Genomic DNA, 15,299 nt, shown 5'->3' on the forward strand with positions numbered 1-15,299 from the left:
ATAATGATTAAGATGTCTAACACTGTTTCTGAGTCCTGGTTAACTTCCAGCGGAAGCAGCCATAGCTGTTACCTTCCATCATCATTGTCCTAGGTAAACTTAAGAAAAACCTGTATATATTAACATGCTGGTAAGTAATCCACAGTTTGTAACCGCAGAATTATTTTTACTTACTACTTGAAGTTAGATCCAAAGCTGCTTTGTAGGAGATTTAAGCATATTTAATTGTGGTTGCTTAATGTAATTGGTTGCTCTGTAGCGAGGGATTACTCTGTTGTACACTGAATTTGCAATTTACATTTCCATATGGCTGAGAGATCTGTTTTGGAAAATTACAGCACCTGAGAATTTTTTTTCCAGTGCAAATTATAAATGCATGACACACAAGTATAAATCATCCGCTATACCTAATGCAAGTTAGTGATCCAATGAGTGAGTGCAATCATAAATGTTAATTTTTATTTATTTTTTTCAATTTTCCGTTTTTTCCATGTCATTAATTTTATCCTATAAACATACATGCAAATATAAGCTAGCATTAGAAATTATTTAATCAGCAGGGGAGGAAAATAATTTATTTCAGACAAAATGAGCTAGCCTGCAAGTGCAACAAATCATTTAAGCAGACTCATATGTTATCCAGTTTCCGTCAATGGTAATGGCTCATATTTAGAGTAGCCAACTGAGAAGGCCATCTTATTCAGTGTGGCTTTAAACACCTCTGAAACTACTGCCTATAAAACAGATATTAATCACTACTCCAGAAAACACGTGAGGGACCCTGCAATAAACTCGATGAGTTTGGTTACTCACTACTTGAAACCATAAATGAAGCATCTATAACAGCATCTGTTCTACAGCATACTTTTTTCCACAGAATTAACTGTCAAGGTATACACTTTTTCAGTAGCGAAATCCATCCTTGTTTCTTTCCATCTTATTCAAACAGGCAATGGATAGGCAATCTCACTTTGGGATGCAGTAGAAAAGACATCACAAATCAACCTTGCTCTTCAGAACACATACTTACATTCTTATCTGTATAACTTGCTTTGAGTAAGCAGATTTTATTTTTCATCATGTGACTACTTAACAGTTACAAAGAACTAGATATAGTCCAGAGGTGATTTACATTCAGACCCTGAGCAGATAAGAAATACCTTTACTATTTTCAGGCACAATTGCCAATATTTTTATTGCTATGCAAATTAATTATTGTAAAGAAGAAAAAAAAAATCTGGTCGATATGGTTCAGGGATTCATCCGGTGTAGCAATTCTCATTTTCACATGTTAGACCCATGCAGTTCACCCCTCCTCCCTTTTTAAAAATCAGTACACAGCACCAAGTGGGACAGTACCTCATGGCAACACTGATGTACTTAAGGGTAAACACAGAGTTGATCCCCTTTCTCTTCATGTAATACAGAATTCCCTCACTGTTCAGTGCATTATGTAACACAGATGAGTTTACCCACTTGTTATGTGCCACTATGCCTTTGTATTTCAGGATATTTTTTGTCACATATGGTTGACTAGTTAAAGCATCCACCCTGGTCAAACGCACAGGACTAATCTCCCAGCAATTCTACTTATCTTTCTTTCTATGTCCTCATTGTTTTTGAGATAGCAACCAATACAAAGTGATGTTTTCCTATGGCTGCCAACTGCAGTGTGGCAAACAAACTACATACTGTATAGCCAGAAAGTGAGTCTGTTATGGAAGCCAGCAGCCACGCCACCAATTTTTGGCTGCAATATTGGAAAACATTAGAACATCTTACTTGGAATTAAGCATTCCCCAAGTCACTAAACTCAAAATACTTATTTCTGAACATGGAAGTCCTGGCTGGTGGAATGGTTCAGATATCTAATATTTCTAAATAAGCAATCTACTCAACAGCTGCTAAAGGCAGCAATCGAGAAGACAGCATACTGCAGGGGTGGTGCATGGCTAAATAGTATAATTCTTTAAAAAAAATGTACAATTCCAATATTTATTTAGTTACTGTGGAGCAATTAGGTATCAAATTAAGAATTTGTATGATAGGGTCCCAAGCCACTACAAGAAGGTACCCAAGTTACACTGGGATTGCACACCTAACCTCTCCCCTCCAAATAATAAGCAAAAGGAGGCGGGGGGAAAGGGGGGGGGGGCAGAGAAAAATGGGGGGGGGGGGGGGGGGGGTGTGTGCTGCAAAGTTGTTAAAAAAAATAATTCAAAAGCATTCTTATTGATGACTTGGTACATTCAGTAATGTTCATGAGAGATAATCCAGAGAAAACAGAGTTCTTGGATCACTACAAGAAAAATAATTATACGTGGAAAATCTGCTTCCGATAACAGCATGGACACTGATGAAGATCAGATCATCTTCGTCATTCCTTGTGACATGTACTACACTGTTACCACTGCTTATTTAATGTTTCACAAGTCACTCAGTAAGGAAAACAAAAGTTAGGTTATCCTTAATTATTTAGAGAACACCAATATAAACAGATGACAGAAGACAGTTAAAACCCTACCCCATTCACATTACAAACCCTTTACTGATTCTGCCAAACCAGAAAGCCTTCAGATTACTATCAGCCAGAACTTTCTTCACAAAGTTTTTGAACTACCAGTGTTATAAATAAAGAACTTGTATTCTTTTATCTTTTTTTTTTTTTTAAATCCCCATTTTAACCGAATTTCACAAAGAGATCTCAGAAGACAGCTTTTACAACATCTTTGAAGATAGTCAGCAAGACAGAGAAGAGATCCATGGTAAATTCTGTACTGAAAGGAAAAAGCAACAGTACAAATTTATCCCTTATACACTGGAGAACTTGTATGGGAGAGAGGCAAGTGCTTCATCTGCTAGAATAATTTCAGAGTTTATACCTTAGATATGAGAACCTGAGCAAGACAGCTAAGGAAGTCAGGCTTCACAAACTCTGCTGCTCATAAGATTAATTATACTTTTACAGCCTTAGTTTTGTTTTTATTTTTATGAGCTTTCATAACTCCCAAAGCATGAATTATTTGAATCTGAACTTACTTATATTTGAATAACTATAATCTGAGCTCAGAGAAATGAAGGCAAGTTTTTCAACATTATCTAAGCATCGTAACAACAACCGAGAAAGTTACAAAACAAAATAAGAACTTAGCACGTGTGTAAATTGGGTTAACATAATGCAACTTGATTTTCACAGACATGTTTTGTTGGAAGCTTTCTGCCTACTCATATTCCATTCAGGCTTAAATACCTTAAAAGGAGGCACTTATTTTCGGAAAAGGCTCAGATCCTCTCAGATACATGGAATGGAAGATACAAGGCTCAAAGTAGAAAACAAAACCCTCTCATCTAGTGACCCAGATCTACCCTACTAACAGGTAGGAGATCATGTTGCTATCATAAACGCCTGAATTATTTACTTGATGCATTTATTTGTAATATAAGTGATACTGTGCCAGTTAAGTACTCAGCACTCCAGTATCTGATAATCTTGTTGTACTTACATGGAGTAAGTATCCATTACCACTTGGAACACTCATTTAGCCTGCTCAACTGACTGCTTAATGAGGTCTGGAAAGTAAAAGCCTTATCTGCAAAAAGCCAATGCAGAAAGAAGCATGCATGCACTCTTTTTTCCAAAGCAAAGAAAGTATTTGTTCAGTCTTAATGTGAAAAGGAATTAGATTAAGGAGAGAGTTCAGAAAAATAGAAATTAAATAAAAGATGAAATACATATACATAGTATTTTCTAATAATGAAAGAAATGCTGTTTTCTATTCTTTGAATATTGTATTGTTAAAATTTTGTTTTGTTTTTATAAATACCATTAGGCTTTCAAAATCTCTCCTAGAAGCTATGGATTCTCCCTCACCCCCGCCAAACGAGTTCTTTAGGAATTCCGTGCAGCAACAGGTCTAGCGCAGCTCCCTTTAAAAGCTTTTTCAGAGTGTTTATAAAGAGTCAGACTGGTCTGTGTTTCAGCTCCAGAAATACAGAGCGGGGCATCATTAGCTGCATTCACTCAGGTTTTAATTAACATACTAGTCATCACTAAGTGTTGAAAGGATACTGTCAGTAAATGCCGGCTACCTCCCTTTCACTCACTACTCATTTGTAGCTACATGCAAGACTCACAAAGCAAACCCATTACTGTTAATCATTGCTGTACCACTGCTGCCAATGCAAGTTAACACAATATCCTTCACTTTATAGATGCACAAATTGGATCAGATAGAAATCTGAAATTGCCATTGAGATCGTACAGACTGTTTCTTATCATGTATCTGCAGCAAACACATAAAGTCTCTATGAGTCAAAGGCCCTCAAGCCACAAGGATTTGCTATCTAAAACATTTCAAATTGAAGCATAGACCCTACATGGCAAAAAATGTGTTGACTGACTGCAGAAACCTAGGTTTCTTTTAAGAAGCATTTCATGAACCTACACTTGTCTGTCAACTGGAACACGCTGTTCCAAGTAGAATATTTTTATAAAAGAGTCATTTCAATGCTTTAAATTAAGTTTATGCTCAATGACATGTTTATTTTGCTGCTTAAAACCCCACATTTTTATTTACTTTTTTATTTAAAAAAAAATCTTCACTGATCCTGCAAACAGAGCACTTAACCTTTTCTCATAAGACATCATTACCCAAAGATCCGGTATATAGCAACTCTTACAGTTGTAGAAAGATCACTGGCACTACTTAAATCTTCCTTTCAGTTCCTGAAGATGCACAAGGAGAAACTGAATAATTGGTCAATTATTCTGATGGGAATTAGAATTTTAGCAACCGAAATAGATTTGCTTGTACCCACTTTCTTCAGTGTGCAACACTGGGCGTCTCCCAGAGCTGACAAATTAACGTTTAATTTTGAGTAGTGTCATGATGAAGCATTCCCCCAAAAAGGAAGCATGACAAAAAGCTGTTTCCTGTTTTCTGCAAACTGTCTGGTCACGTTACTCATAATGTAACTAACAACAGCTTAAGTTGGTCTACTGAGAAAGCACTTGTTTTCACATACTGGTATACTCAATCATCAGTAAAAATACAAACAAAAACCCAAGAAACCCAGGAAAGCTCTTATGTAAAATCCATATGCTTTCTCTTTCTATAAATACTTGTTCTTTATTGTTCACATAGGTCTATCCTGTTCTTATGACACCTGTCATTCAAGTTTGGTTTTTTTTCCCCCAAGATACCTCATTTGTTGCCCGTTACAGTGATGTTCTTATTAGTGTGACACTAGACGAATGCATTTGGTGTGCCAGTTATATGAAGTCTCCACACTGCTGTTGCCATTTCATGAGAGAACTGGCTTCATTAAAGACAGAATCCAGTGAATTTCTTGACTAATTGTAAATGGGGAATGCTAGGAGCAGCCAAAAACTGGAGAAGCTCTGAGCTAGTAAAATTGAACTGCAGCCAGGGGTTGACTAGGTATATAAACTTTCTGTAAAGCAAAGGGGTAGGTGGGAAGCCCACATATTCCCAGGATCCCTAACTCTTCAAAGATTATGTTTTCCCATTCTCCTGTTATTCCTTCCCTCATCTTTCATCACTGTTCAGAAAGCTCTGCAGCTGCTGTGAACTAGGCACTTGGTAGAACAAACAGATCTAACGGATGGAAGAGTGCTGCCCCATGATGAGTCACCACACACCTATTTCTGAAGTGAAATAAGCTTTTACTTCACACTGGAGAAATTTAAATAGCCCTTTAGAGGCTATTTAATAGAAAGAAACAGGTCAGTACATGTCAGACAAGTGTAAACTCTGAGATAAAACCACCTCTGAAACAAGATACCAATACGACGGTAAAATATTTCTTATTATCAGTTACGACTCAGGCTAACTTAGCCTATTCATGGCTACTGGCCACGTACTACACAGAAGAAATAAGCACTAGAACATTCACTAGAACAGTTAATGTTGCAGTAGTATGTTAAGATCAAGAAGCAAAAAATTTTTTTCTTAGAAGTAAACTGCTTATAGTTCCAAGATAATCTGAGGATATAGCAACAATGCTTCGTTTACTAGTTAATTATGAGACTGCTAAATGAACTAGCCATTTATCAATATAATTAATAATTCTAATCTTTTATTAGTGTTTCAGGTTGCTCTAATTTGTACAAAGCATGTATTTTAGTGCTATGAGTTGCTGAATGGGAAGTTTAGTCAAGTTTTAGGTACAGACAAGCAGAAATAATACCCTATGCATCTGAATACCACTTGCAGTCATCAATAAAAGATTAATTAATAAAAAAATTAATGAAAGCCACGATTATATTGTTCCCAGTAGCTTTATGGGCAACAAAAAAAAGTCACTAGTTAACAGATTTCTGCATAAAGGACAGCAATCATGCCAACCAAGAGTTTTGACACATTAAGTTCATTTAAAATGCAGAAATGCAAACATCAACCCAGAAATTCCCCCCTCCAATGCACTGGACTTCAAAATTTGGGGGGAGGGAGGGAGGGAGGGGTACTATTCTTTTTAATTAATTTCACCCAATTCTCTTTGTTAATTAAACCACGGGGCCTTTGAACTCCAAAAAACCCAAGTTTTTACTACTTTTCTAACTTCCTACTGTATATTACTTTAAAAATGCAGGGATTTTAAACTTGTGAGATTAACAGATCCCAAATCAAAAGGCAATCCACTTTTTGAAACCGATGGGTTTTTTTCCCCCCTCTTTTTTTTTTAAACACCATCCCTGTCTAAGGCTCTTTGTATGTATGCTATTTTGCCCTCAGCCAGCAGTTGAGAAAACGTGAAGTTTTTTGGAACGTGAGCTCTGCCAGTGAAGGACGACTGCCCCATGACCTTACATTTATAAAACACTTTTCCTTCCTGCTTCAGAAGTACATTAGAATTTTCTCCTTTGAACTGACTGTGCATTTAGAAAGTACATCTGTATTCTGTAATTTTAACTTCTGTCCCTTTGGTCTGCTAGTTTTTCTTCCCTCCACAATGTGAATAGCACAATATATGTCTAGGTATAAACTATTTCACTGGTAGAAAAAAGTGCCAAAAATAAAGCCAAGCTTGTAAAAAAGGTGAGGTAATATGATTAAGTGCTCTACTGTATAGAATATATAGTTCCTCCTACAAAGCAAATATTCTGGCAGCGAATCTTTAATCCAGTAATGACCCATTAAAATTTTGATTTTTTCTGAGCATCTGGAAGTCACTGCATATTGGCAGAAAGTATCAACAAGGTGGAACAAATACTCGCAAAATCTTAAGTTGTATTTTTAAACTAAAGGCTGTCATTCTTTAGAACTCTCAAATTCATTAACAAAATCTACAGAGCTACAAAAGTAAGCTGACACATAGACAAATGGTATTGCAAATTCAATACCTAAATATTGACATTTATAAATATTTTATTAAAAATGCAATTACTTACAAATATTAACTATAAAAATTAATTCTAATACAGCCTGGGCATCTGATTAAGAGTTACATTAGACAGTATATTGCAGTATGTAATTTGGATTCATCTAACAGATAAAAGCACTAGCTATGCTACTCACAAGACATAATGAACTCAGCAGCTCCACTAATTTTCTTTCTGCAACCTATGAACAGTTACTGTCATAGAAGTAAAATTCCTGAGGTTATGACATATTTTGCCAAAAGACGTACAACATGAAGCAGATTCAAAACAACCTTGACACCTGTAACATATGATACTAACTTCCCAACAACTGCCATTACATTGGAATCATACCTTAACTTCCAAAGAGGACAACATACAAGCACAATATAGTTGTTTATGTAGACATTTCTACAGAGAAAAAAAAAATTCCAAAGATGCTATGTATGCTAGCTGCCTGGACCACTTTTTTCTTCAAAATGATTCTACAATCAAATAGGTCTTACGTTTTTAATAATTAATGTACATGTTTTAGAACCAGACATTTCATTTCAAGCTAATTTTTGCATATCTTTTTATGCAAAATAGAAAAAGAAACTGCCAACACAGGAATGTGTTTTAGGCAACCGTTAATGCTCTTAACATACTTCATTTTAGAGAATCAAACTCCTCTATTCCTTTGTTCAGCTGTCTGAACAGGATACTTGATTTTAAAAAAGCAGCTCTAAAATTCTCCTGTTCATGTCACTAAAACCAGATTAGCATAATCTTGGCTGCTGTGCATCACTTTAACACCTCATTAGCTTCAGTTCTAAATAAGAATATATAAGCCCAGGAACTAATGTTAAGTTACTGTATTCTACTAGTTCCAACAGTTATTCCATTATGTTTCCTACATTTAATTAGTAAATGCAATATGCAGAAACTGACACCAAAAGGCATTGAATTCTGCATTTGAACTACAGATGTGAAGCTAAACAGAGAAAATTGTGAATTATCAATGAACAAGATTATATACATTCTGCTTTATTGCTTTAGAGTGGGAAGAGAAGTGTGGACATACCAAACTGTTTCTAGACTGTAGAAGGGCAAAGCGCAGGAAGTGCTCTGCTAAGTACTAACCCTCTTTGTGCCACTGTTTAATCAGTGGTGCTGACAGATTGTCAACAGAAGTCTGAACTGGGAAGAGCAGTAGTCAAAGCACAGCAATACAAACAGTATCTAGAATAGCAGGGGATACATGAACCAGGAATGACATGCTTTGGAGAAGATGCATCAGTCTCAAAAAAAGCTTTCCCAGCTTCAGAATGAAGCATCTGGTACCTGCCATTCCTGCAATAAGAGCATTCATCTCGGCGCAGGAAGGCCAGTTCTGGCATTCTGCTCAACTGAACTGAACTTGGCATTTTAATCTCCCAGACAGTGCTCTGGACTAGAATTTTTTTTTTTTTTTTAAACATGCCAATCACTTCTGATTTTATTGTTGCTTCCATGAAAAGATTATTAGCTTAACATAACCCATCTGTCAGGGCAGTCACACTGTAAAAGCCCGAGGTTCAAGTAATTGGTCAGGAACAAGCAAAGATCGTTTCCTCTATCTCAGTCAAGTGTACAGCTGCTTAGTCACTGAGTACTCTTGATCCGCTAATCTGAGGTGGTAACAAGCTTCTTACTATGCTAGCTGATTTTAAATATAAAAATATTTATACAGAAATAAGTGTAAGCATTGGACATACTTGAGCAATCAATTGCCTTTCAAAGCTGGTATTAAATTTAAGGAATTCTAACAAGCTGCTGACAAGCAGCTCCTTTTCTATTTTATACCTTATACTGAAAGATGAAAAGATTCTAGGCAGGAGATATACAAATAACTGACAGGAAAGTTTTTCCCAAACTACTGTTATAGGGGGAAATTAATTTCACGTCTCTATAAAGTGGTTAATTAATATTCATATTATATACCCCTTTATTTACAAAAGTGAGTTTACAGTGCACTTTTCCCACCTAAAAAACTGCAACAACATCCAAAGACTTTCAAAACTGCTATAAAAATTATATAGTTCTAGTTTTGGATATCACTGTGTTTATCCAGTAACGTGCTCTTAACTGCTGCTCTGTATGGAAATTAGATTCATGAACATTTGAAAGCCTAATTACTAATCAGCCATGGATATAACATTGTACATTTCCAAGCTTACTGTGTATTACACTCCAGAATGATTGCATGATGACATTGTGGGTTTTTTCTAGTCCTTTATAAGCATAAGCTTACTACAGTGAACACTGAAAACATTGCTTACTGGAATGTGAACCTAGAATGTGAAAAATAAGATCCAAGAAGTTGGTATTTGTTCACATACGGAACATGACAGCTAGCCAGTAAAGTTTTCACTGATATGCAGCAGAATTATCTGCCAGAGTCCTGACTCATAAGCAGCTTGCTGGCTGTATTTAGCAGCAGAGGAATGTTTAGTTGATTAGCTCTCTTATAACAATAAATAAGATAACTATTGAAGTCTGTGGAAAGTACGGTTGAGGATTTCAGGGAGTGTGACATAATTGATGTAAAGCCTGAGACTCCTAATTAACCAAAGGACCCATTATGAAACTTAAAATAATGTCTCAGTTGTTAAAAACTGGGAGTTGTTTGCAATTATGTCATCCCTTAACTAAACATGCATATGGTTAAAATGTTTTTAACTTTAGTCCATACAACCATAAACAAGTGACTATATAATTACATTAAGTGATTCAGTGACTCATCTGACTTAAATGACTGGACTCACAAAAACTACACAGAAGAACAGGGGTACTGTGCTCTGAAGCCTAGTTTTACTGAATTGTTTTTCTGTCATAAAGCAAATGTATATAACACTTTAAAAAAAAAAAATTATGTGCTAGAAGAGGTACTCCAAAGGAAGCATTGTAAAAGCTCCTACAGCATACTCCACTACCACGTTTGCTTGTTTAGGTGTGCCTCAATACTAAGGAGAACCACAAGAACTCAGACTAATCAGTTCAGAGTCTAAGCAACATGATGTCATTGCTATTATGCTGACTAATGTTTTTTCAGTAAGACAAAGGTAACATTGGATACTGCTGTGCACCAAGATATTTATTCTGCCGTAGCCTGTTTGAGCACGCTTTCAGCCAGTGCTTGTTAAACCAGCTTCCAAACAGAAATTAGTTTTGTATTGTTAGAAAAAAATCCAAGAAACAGTGCTTTATACAATCCAAAGAAGCCATGATGTTCTAATATCCACGTATGAAGAATATCAAGAAAGCTATTCCTAAAGAATAAACAACTTCAATACACTTTCAATACATGCGCTGTCAGACCTACTCATGTCTGCCTAGATGTCATTCAAGACCTAACAAGAAAACATCACCATTAAATTGCACCCTTGAGAGATGAAAAACTATCAATATTTTTCATCTTTCTTCTGAAAAAAAAGACTGTTTCATAGTACTTTCAGACAACCACACCTTCTTTTGATTGCAATGATGTTGCAGTCAGACTGTTTCAGGACAGAATTTGAACTTACTAAGTTAACTCTTATTATTTTTCCTATACTTATAAACTAACTCAGGGTGTTAGCTCAATGTACTACTACCAGTCTCTTAATAAGCTTTAAGTAGATTCTTAACTATAGATACTGTCTTGGGACAGGCATTTGTTTATTAGAGATAGAGGAAAATAAATAGCTTTGTTAAAGTGGAGATTTACTTTGGAAAAGTTATTTCAAGAGTCAATTTAACTGGCTAACGATGACTAGTAAAATTATAATAAGATTAAATTAGTAGAGCACAAAGGATGAAGAGGGAAATTTGAGTCATACTAAGACTCCAGTGTTTTATGAATTACTTAAAAGCTTTCAAGAAAGTTGAGCATTTTACAGCTACATTAGGTTCATTAAACAGGGGTAAAGAAAATAACTAACAAAAACACAAATGCCATTTAGAACTCAGAGTGACCTAAAAAACATCAGTTTATTTAAATTACTACGTTAAGATGCAGAAGGACCAGAAATCACCAAAAACATTTATCACTATATAAATTGATTTGTCTAAAAGGAATTAAATCCAGAAAAGCTCTTCTGTTATCATGAAACTAGAAGTACTGTATCTTGATACTTCCCATACAAGTGAGTCAAAACACATCCCTTTCTAGAATTATATAGCACAAGCTGACAGTACTACTAAAATATATCCCCTGTCACTGCTTGGGTCACATTTTTAGGCACCTTCAGCCATAAACGGAGACTGCACAAACAAGATATGTATGCAGCTTGAAAATATAAAGCAGTAATTTAGAAGTTAACACACACAAAACATAGCTTGGATTTAATAAGTTACTTCATTAAGAACAGCACACTCACCAGGCTAATAAAACACCCAAAGAATCCTTGCTGGCCAAACAAGCAAAAGCCTGCGAGATAAAAATTAGGTTTCACTGGCTGGAACAATACAGCCTTACTGCTACTACATGGCTATCTTTCATTAAGTCCCTAGTCTTTTCAGTTAGGATTTCATGTTTCCGTGCTAGTATTTTCCCTTTTTAATCCTTAAACCACCAAAAAGCCTACCTCAGCCTGTAATTTTGCTTCTTCCCCTCACATGGCTCTGTCTTACAGGCCTTCTCACAGCTGTTCCTCAAAATTTAGCAATTTCCTCAGCAGCGTGAGCCAAGATGATGCAGCTGAGCCAGATCAGAGCCGGCAGCTGAATTCCTGAAAGGGATAGCTGAATGGTGAAGGGGTTTTACACTGCCCTCTTACCTATCTTCCCTCTTGTACCAGTGCAGGCATTTTTGAGATGACATGACAAGCAAGATCAAGGAACTGAACTAAGTTAAAACCAACCATTTTTAAATCAGGTAAATTTTAACCCAGATCACTTTTGCAATCCACTTAACAACAGTCACATGAATGTTTGCTGTACACAAAAGGGAGCACCAGGAGATGGGAAAGGGTAACAGGCAGAAACAAAAAAAAAATCTTTTTATAGCACTGCTGACTTTTTAAAGTGAAACCATAATTCAAATAAAATTTGAAGCAACTTCCAACTAATAACTTTCCATTAGTAGAACTATAAGAACTATACATAGAAATGACAAAGTAAAGCAAGAACTTCACAGCAAAGACTTCAGAACTAACTGAACTATTACCTGCACATAAGCAGTCCCCTACCCGTGTATACTTCCAATGCCCTCAGGTTGCTAAAACTATCTCCTTAATAACGGGATGGGAGGCTCAAAAGTCCTTGCAGGACTTAAAGAGACAAATTCCCCCAGGAATAAGCAAGATTTAGACCACAGAACCCCAAATTCCAGCAGAGACAGCGGCTGTGGAGCTCCATGCCAGTTCCACTCCTTCCTTAGGCTGCAGTGAAACCAACCTCAGGGAAGTCTGGAATGACCTTCTAGCCAAATTGGGAAACCCTGACCTTTCTTGTGCCATTAGACACCTTTAGTAGCTGACTACATAGCTACCTCATTGCCCTCTCTTAGCTTCCTTGATCCTGATTCTATTTCAGACACTCTTTTGGGTAGTCTCACCTCTCTCCAGCTCTCTATGCAGTCTCCGGACTTTAAATCTTTCCTCCTGCTGTCTTCTCCCTGGACAATTTCATCCACAGATTTCTGTACCATTTCTATTCTGAAATTGTAAGATTGTCAGAAAAATAAGTTTTTTAAAAACTGAATCATAATCATTCCTGTAAATTGAGCCTATATTCTTCTATGCAAGAAACCTGCAGTTCTTGTACTGTCCTTATCACTGCAGCACTGTGTCACCTTCCTATAATGCGTTAAGCAAGGGAACAAGCCTCTGTCACATGCTTGTGCTCATGTTCCTCCAGAGAGGTATGTGCAGGGGAGTGTTTTATTTTGGTAGCTTTGTATTCATACTCCCACCACTGAAGATTCAACAGAGAACACAATGCCAAAGGGTTCTGACCCAGAAAGAGGCAGTAACATACACTGATCTGGCTGACAAGCTTAACTTGCCCCCAGCCTATACACCTTGCTCTTGTTGCACAATTTCAATTGATCTTCAAACACATGGCTGTGAATTGTGGCAGCCTGAGCACAGACAGTATTCTTCCCTAAGTCAATGTGGTAGACAGGAAAGGATAAAAATCTTGCCAATTGTCGCAGTATAAACTGTCACATCTCATGAATCAGAGCACTTTTAGCGGAGAGTCAAAGGTGAGAGTAATGAAGATTTGGTATTATATTACTGTTAGTCTGGTAATCTCTTACTGCCATATTTGTCCCCTATTCCTTATGTCAGAGCTAGGGATACTACAGACAAGTGAATTAGCTCAGTAGACTAATCTGGCAGAAAACTATTCTTTTTTAATTTTTTTTAATGTGTTGATTTTGTATCACATAAGGTTGCTAAGGTTGCTGAACAAATACACTTTGCATGTGGATAAAGAGAGGGAAATATATGCCACTCGTCACCCTAAGAGTTACCTCCTCTTACACTAAATGAAGTCTAATGTGTGTCCTCATCATCTGAAAAATCACATTCTCTTGGGCTGAGTCTCAAACTCATCTTCAGCTACTTGTCCGACTAAAAATACACAATTGTGCATGTGCACAATAAGATCAGAGTTAATTTTGCTTCTCACTGGTATTATTTTACCACACTCCATCTTCACTCATTTATAAAGAGGACTAAGTGGACAAGCAAAGAATTTAGATTATGTGTTCCAGAACTTTGCTTTTCACAAGTAAGTTCATTGTAAGCAATATTTAAGGAATTAATAGACACAAAAGGAAGAATAATTCAGAACAAATCAAAATGTAAAACAAGAGAAGATACTTTGTGTTCTGTAAGCCTCATACAATACCATCGTCAGAGCTAGGTTCTTCCATCAGAAAAGCTAGACATATAGTTTATTTCAGTGGTAGTTACTAAAGATTCTTATACGTTAAACACAAATATTAAGGGAACCAAACCCAATATGTATTTGGAGTACACCAAATACATTCCTGCTCAGCGTAATTTTTCTCATTCCTCAAAGTTGCAATACCTGCTTTTCAAGATATTTAACCAAGTAAATCCTTTAAATACCATGAAGAAATTATATAATAAAACAGTATTAGTTTACCTACTAAATAATTACATCATATAACTAGCTTACCTCCCTTTAAAGAAGCTGTTTAAACAATCCCACTGTTAGCTCATGTAAAAGGACACACTTTCAAAATGTGTCTCACCATTCTCCACAAAAATGGTCTTTAGTGGAGTTAGCATAGCTATGAAAAAAACCTTGATGCAGACCTGGTGACGGTAATCCCTTCATACAGTGTATATACCACTAATGAACAATATGTGCTACACCCAAGGACAAGAACAGTTAAAAAAAACCCCAAAACCAAACAATCTCTTTCTAGCAAGGGAAACAATTATTGATATGCTAGACAGGCAATTACCATCGGTGAAAATTCCACAAGTTTTTACCTAATTCTTCCATTGAACAACTTGAACAAAGATTTCTTAACATGATCTTTAGCTTTAATCAGGCCTATTTTTGTCTATTGGCCTGGAAGCTCTTCATTAGCATCTACTGATGCCTTAAACATGTATATTTCCATCAAAATGAACTTTAATTCCACCCAGAAACCTACTTGTTGGAGTATGGGCCATGGTGAGATACATTTAAAACTATTCCACTGAGAATTATTAATTTCCTGTACTGTAAAATTCTTATTTACTAAGCTTTCCTATCACTTACAGAAATTATGAACACTATTTGCCCATGATATAGCTTTCTTTGTAACCAAAATAAACAAAGTAGGAAAGTTAGTTACCATGTAAAGCAGCCTGACCATTAAATAACCAGTTCTGTTCTGTCCTGTTCTGACCAGCCCTGGGTACTTACGAGGCATGTATGAGGGGTTTGCTAG

The 15,299-nt window shown here is 36.3% G+C and overlaps 1 long non-coding RNA gene across 1 annotated transcript in view; it reads right to left on the bottom strand.

The window, feature by feature from the left end:
- The window catches only part of LOC127019757 (uncharacterized), a 71,512-nt gene extending 59,652 nt beyond the window's left edge, over window positions 1–11,860 (bottom strand). The window contains exon 1 of the long non-coding RNA XR_007766974.1: window positions 11,761–11,860. This is a non-coding gene — a long non-coding RNA (uncharacterized LOC127019757). The remainder of the gene's footprint in view (window positions 1–11,760) is intronic.
- Window positions 11,861–15,299: the final 3,439 nt, after the last annotated feature.

Source organism: Gymnogyps californianus, chromosome 9, assembly GCF_018139145.2.
Source record: "Gymnogyps californianus isolate 813 chromosome 9, ASM1813914v2, whole genome shotgun sequence".
In the NCBI taxonomy this organism is placed as follows: domain Eukaryota; kingdom Metazoa; phylum Chordata; class Aves; order Accipitriformes; family Cathartidae; genus Gymnogyps; species Gymnogyps californianus.